At 39.6% G+C, this 6,545-nt stretch overlaps 1 protein-coding gene across 4 annotated transcripts in view; it reads right to left on the bottom strand.

Annotated features, from left to right (window-relative positions):
- RGS7 (regulator of G protein signaling 7) overlaps positions 1-6,545 on the bottom strand; it is a 275,082-nt gene that overhangs the window by 22,384 nt on the left and 246,153 nt on the right. The gene's annotated exons all lie outside the window — the stretch shown is intronic.

Raw genomic sequence — 6,545 nt, 5'->3', positions numbered from 1 at the left:
TTTTCAGATTATAAAACCAGGAGTCACTCTGTGGTCACCTAACCACATAATTTAGGACACAAAGCATCCTTGAATTTGATCCAGTTTAAACTTGAGTAGGTCTTTTAGATTAAAAAAACCCCAGCAACATCTATTCTCGATTTAAAAATTGCTAATGGTAGAAAAGCCACAATAACCTCTTGCAATCCATACCAGTAGCTAAGTATTTCCCTGGTGAAATGCTTTTCATCCTGTGCTTTTGTCCAGCTCCAGCCACCAGATCTTTTTATATCTTTTCTTGCTAAACTGGAAGAACAGTAGTCCTGAAGTAAATACTTACCATCTACAACCAAAATCCTTAAACTTTTTTTTTGGCATGCTTAAATGAAGGGAATGCTGTACTTCAGAGCTCAACACACCTACAGAGGAAATCAGGACTTCATGCCAAAAATGCATATTCTCAGGAGTTACATTAGTTCCCAACCAGTTTTGTGCCTGGAGTTGACACCCAGCAAATCCAGTTTAAGCCCATTGACCTCTGGTGAGGTGTTCTCCCCACAGCTCATACAGCCCCTACAACTTGTTTCTCTGCGCCTGACTTCACTTTTGTCTCCCAGATAAATGACAATTGCTCAGTCATATAACTTCAAATGACCAAACACTTCAAATTTTTGCTTCTAAAGTTCCTTCAGTCCTCATTTTAGATGGAGGAATCTGATAAGCTTTGTAATAATTGTAATGTTTTCAGTGATGATTTTATGCTTCTATTACTAATAGTAAAATTTGTACCATATTTTCCAGGACACTGTCAGAAGCAAGGCTGCTCACTGCTGAACTGTTTAACTGCAGAAATATTAGCCAGTGTCATTGGTACTCTGCATACCTTCATTTCCCTGAAGTCACACATTATTATTCATTTTATGTCTAAGATATTATATAAAGTTACTGTGCTGCATTTTCAGCTCAGAGAGGCCTCTCTCAAACAATGTAAGGCAGGGTAGCAAGTGCAAGTAATTTTCTGTGTTCCTATCCTGCTTTTCAGGTAAGAGCAGCAAGTTATTAATTAATCAGCTCCATTAACTAATTTAAAAATATATTCTGCATGTAGCAATTCATATAACATATGTACATGAAATGAAAGCCACACAAAAAATAAATAAAAGTTTCACATGAATTTAGTGACAGGCCATGAAAAGGACCCTGGAGAAAAAGGGAAACAACTCTCTTGTGTCTTGCTTTATTCATGAAGCCAAATTCACTTTCTTTCTGAAAAACCTTGGCTCTGCATGTCAACTCCACTTTTTTTTTCCTCTTTGAAGTGCTGAGCATCTTTTGATATTCTTGGTAAGTCTCTATTAATCCATTCCCATCAGAGTGCTAAAAAGACACATCTCATGGAGGAAAAAATTGCATAGTTCTTCTTCCACATGGTCCTCAGCAAACATAACCAGCTGCAAACAAGCACGGATGCATATTTTCCATGATTCATACTGCAGAACCCGCCATAGGCTGTGGGACTGTTGTACAGAATTTGAGCTTTCACAGAAGAAAAAATGCTACCAGGCGGCCTGATGGTGAGGGAAGTCTTCCCAGAAAGGAACTGAACATGAATCAAGTCAGGATGACTCAGATTGTTTTTGTGATTCTGCAGAGAGACAATCTGAGATAATAGCTGGGTTGTGTGAACTATTGCTATAATTTATTACAATAAATTTCAAAATACAATTACTTATTATTGTAAATTGTTTTTTTATTTTCTGTCTATATATCAAAAGCACTGTAATACCTATATTTCTAGCCCCTCTGTATGAATAAACACATATAAAAATATATATAAAAGTCCTCTGTATGCTTCATAGCAAATATGCAAATTATCATCTTAACAAACATAGCAACATCCCTTTTGTATGATCAGTGAAGTGCACTTTGATAAGAAGACAATAATGTGTAGCAGCAAGACTGAGTTATGACAGGAGGTAGCCAGCCTTAGGACACCAAGGAATTTATAATTCTATCATTACATGTTGAGGCTTGAAGCTTATGACAGAGCTTTTTGGTGGTGGTGGTTAAAAAAAAAAAAGAATTACTGAAAAAAAAAAAAGCCTGCGCCTTTGCTTAAATATACAAAGTAGGCTTTTGCTGCTTTGAATTCAAAGAAAGAAAGAAAAGTGGTCTATTTTTGTTTCACAACAACAAGGGTACTGTAGGTAGCACAAAGTATCAGTAAAAGTAAAGGACATTTCTGCTGTTTGCGTATTCTACAGGTTAAGTAAATTGTTTTAATTTAACCAACCAGGTCCCATGACTCAAGGTGAGAAAAATTCTTCTTTAGCGCTGTTCTCCATCCTTTGCCAGAAAGCTGTTCCCAATTGAAACTATATTTATCTGTTATTTACCAGTTTAGTCAGCTTAGGACAAGTTGTTCTGAAAATGTTTGTTTATATCGGCCAGCCAGGCATCAAGAAGAGAAAGGAGAGAAGTGGAAAGAAAAACCAATATGGAAACACGTCTGAAATTCCAGGGAAAACCTTTCTGTTGACTTTATCAGGATACAGCCAAGATCTGCAGTCAACAGAGAATGATGGCTATTAAAATAAAGGAAAGAGACTAGAGACTGTAAAGAAAGATAAGGTCTCTGACTTTCTAAAGGAAAATAGAGGGAACTTCTAGATTCCCATTAAAAAAAAGGCAGAGTCAGAGGGAGGAAAATGGAGGTTCAGCTGCAAACAAGTAATGGAAGGGAATGAAAATTGAGGAAGTAAATTAAAATATGTATGATCATTGATTTTAATGGATAAAGATATCAGTCATTGGCCTTGTTTCCAAATTTTCCTGAATAGGTTGTTGAGGCAGAGGCTGGTTTCTGTATGGAGAGGACATTGAAATAGCAGGAAAATTCAGAGAGGTTATTCATGTCTGAAGCTTTGGGAAGATCACATCTGGTAGTAAAGGAAAGATTTATCTTCAATTTAAAATTGCTTGGAAATTATTGGGGAATTTTTGTTATGTAATTATATTTGCAGCCCTCCCTCTTAGAGAATGTTTTAATTTTCAGTTTTTAACCTGACAAAATAATTTAGTAGAGCACAGTGAGTCCAGAGAGTATGCATCAATAATGACCATGAAAGGACAAACACCACATAGCGAGCTTTATAGGATTCAGGAAGGACTGAATTTAAATTTAACCACAAAGAAACCCAACTTGTTAAGAAATGTGTCTGAAACTAAATGACAAAAAAATCAGTTTTTGTAGGGGGAGTAAATGTGGAAGGCAGATTGTCTTCTTAATCCAGAACAGACTGACGCATCTTTTGAAGAACAAACTGAAATTCTTTCTAAACTATGAAATCTTGAAGGGAGACCAGGCATGAATTTACCAGCCAGTAAAAAGGTCCTTTAGTCTCTTTCCTCTGTCCTAGACAGACCTCCACATGCTGCTCCCTTGTCTGTTTTTTAAATAGTAACATCCAAATATGTAGCTAGTAGAGATTGTTGGATGACCAACAGATGGGTAGTTGGTAGATAGAGGCCACGTAGTTTGTTTCTACCACAGTTTTCTGGTTTGTTGTAGCTTTATTTCCCTTATCACATCTCCCCATCTGTCCTTTTTGATTTGGCTTCCAGTGCAATGAATGGTTTCCATTTTTAATATACCATACATACATAATTATATCTTTCCCTGTGAACATGAGCAAAGAGCTTGCAGTCTTGACAACCACATTATTAATGATGGAAGCATGTGCTGTTGATGTCCCAGCTAGTAGAAGAACACAGGCCTCCAATATTTTCATAGTTTACTACATAAGACGACCTTGTTAGCTCAGTCTTACGAACATGGATCGGGACAGAGATGAGCCGTCACAGTAAATATGTTATATGGTCCAGACCTAATTTTTCATGGCCACCACTTTCCTGCAGCACATTCAGTGTTCTCATGCATTGCAGGATCCTCCTCTCTTTTGTGTGTTTGCCCATGTTGTGGTGTGTCTCTTCCAAGCCCCTGCCGCTGCTAACAATGCTCTCCTCAGGCTAAGGCCCCTCCAAGCACACTGGCACCAGTCTGATTCTCCAGGAGAGCAGTGTATCGGTCTTTCCCCTTCCATGCACATATAAAAGTATTATTTGCACAAAACCAAAGAAATTTTGTCCAAAATTCTCCAGGTGCTCCAGGAATGCCATATGGAGAAGCCAGCTGACAAAAGCAGCCACTGATGATGGACAATCTGTCACAAAGCTGCTCCTTTTCCTAGAGTGGCACTGAATTTTCTAGCACACTACACCATTACTTCCCAAGCAGCAAAAGACCCATATAGAATTGCACAAAATATCATATAAAGCCTTATTACCAAGGGAGAAGAACAGTTAGTAGCAATGTCCCAAATAGTTATGCCTCAAAAGCATCAGCCTGTAGTTCAAAACCTGAGGAACTCTCTTGACATGAGCAAATCTTCCCTTCTTCATCAGCAGCTGAGCCAGGTTTTGAGCCAGCAGTGTTTCCAAACAAATTAGTAGTAGTAGAAATAGTAGTAGTAATACTGCCTGCCCCTTTCCATCACTGGAAGGATTTGGAAAGCAATCTTCCAGCAGAGCTGTGCCAGTCGCACACAGAGCAGGCACATGCAGAGAACATCTGTTTCAAAGGGTGTGCCAGCAGTGCAGGCACTGTGACATCAAATGCCAGGGTACAAAAAGGCACCAGGAAACTTGCTGCAGGATCCCATGGGGAGTGAACATTGTCCCTCCTATGACCAGAGACAGGACTGTTCAGTCTGTGTCACAGAAGCCACATGCATCCTCCATCCTGGTGTTCCTTGCTGCTCCATACACACCGCATCACAGTCATGCAGATTCATCTCTATGAACACCAGGCTGCCAGTGACTAATATGAGCTCTTTAAATCTTGATGATGAATGGTTCTACATTCCCAAAGAGGAATGCTCTGTCCCACTGCACATTTTTAATTGTCTTGTCTGTTTCTATAAAGCTGGGAGGATGGACTAACAAAAGCCACCTGGGGTGATAAAGGGCTTTGATTAAGTGCTCCCCAAACTCAGCTTAGAACTAGCTATTAGTACCCAAACCAAATCTAAAAGCTGCCTATACAAGGTGCCTGTACAAGCCAGGTTGGAGCAAAACAGAAGCACACAGGCTTCTCTGAGCTGAGATGTGCCTTCCCCTCTCTCAGCTGAACACAGGTCTGTCTCAGGCACCACCAGCTCCGCAAGGATGCAGCCCCAGATGCTGTGGTGGTGTGGATGACAGCAAGGCATTTCTTAGTCTCAGATGCATCACGCAAGCTGAAGACCAGCTCAGCTCAGAGCTATGGCACTCTATGAGCACCTTCCTCACATCCCAGAGAAGCCAGCTCTGCTCCAAGCTGTGGGAAAACCACAACCAGACCCCATGTTTTAGGTTTTTACTGCCTGCCCAGCCACTCATCATCATCAGACTACCTCATTTTTAGCAAATGATCTAGACATCAGTGAATTCTCCAGATAATAAAAGACTATCATTCAGCCTGCTACACCACCTCTTAACGTGACCCCCCACCTAGACTGCAGCCCTTCAAGTTATCCTCCATTTGTTTGTTGGTGTGCTCCCTTAGATCTGCAGATCGCTTTGATTATTTGAACATCTGGAAGTTGTCACATGCCTTTTCTGACCGTGACCATCTGAAATATTACCCAGCAGGACTTGAGGGGAGACACAGTAAGGAAACAAAAACATCCTACTCATAAGAACATGTGGCAGGAATTATCAAATGACACCATCCCAAAGGGTAGTGCTATATATCCAAGCAAAGACAAACTTTTTCTCTACCCCCTAAAGCCAGCACAATTTTTTCCTGTAGTATCAACTCCAGACATAAAACAATATTACATATAAATACCTATAATATTTTTCATTAAACATTATGTTATGAAGGTTAGTTCTCTTTTACTAATGGAGAGAAAGTATTTCTTTCATCCTCCAGCTTTCAAAACTGGAGAGTAGATCCTCCTCATACATGATACTCAACAGAAAAACCTCCCCAAAATGGTTCAGTGCCTGTGGCTGTTAGGGTGCCTATTCCTGGTTTACCTGCTGCCCTTACAGGCAGAGCACAGGTTCTTTGGTAAAGCTGGAATGGGATATATATATTAAAAAAAAAAAAAAAAAAAAAAAAAAAAAAAAAAAAGGTTGAAATACAGAGTCAGAGTTTTTCAGAAATCCCATCAGAGGTAGTAGGGGTTCTGGAGAAGAAGAGAAAAGACCAAAATCAATGCAACTGTGCAGGTGGAAGACCAGGAAAATCAAGCACAGCTTTTAGATTTGGTTTCTCATTCTTAACAAGATACAGAAATTAACAAATGAAGAACAAATGAAATGTGGCGAGCAATACAGACCAAACTGCTGCAATCTGGCAGCTGTCAACCAGTAATATTTTGGCCTTTGTCAAGAGGGTCTCCCTAAAATCAGAAGGCAATTGGTCTCCTTCTGAACAGCTTGTTTGCTTATAGATCATAGGTCCAAAATCTCATTGCCCTGGAGGAAAACAGGAACAACTATGTGCTCCCATTAATTAT

Source organism: Lonchura striata, chromosome 3 (genome assembly GCF_050655825.1).
Source record: "Lonchura striata isolate lonStrDom1 chromosome 3, ASM5065582v1, whole genome shotgun sequence".
In the NCBI taxonomy this organism is placed as follows: Eukaryota; Metazoa; Chordata; class Aves; order Passeriformes; family Estrildidae; genus Lonchura; species Lonchura striata.
The sequence above is the reverse complement of the archived record's forward strand: the minus strand, read 5'-3'. Positions and strand labels throughout refer to the sequence as shown.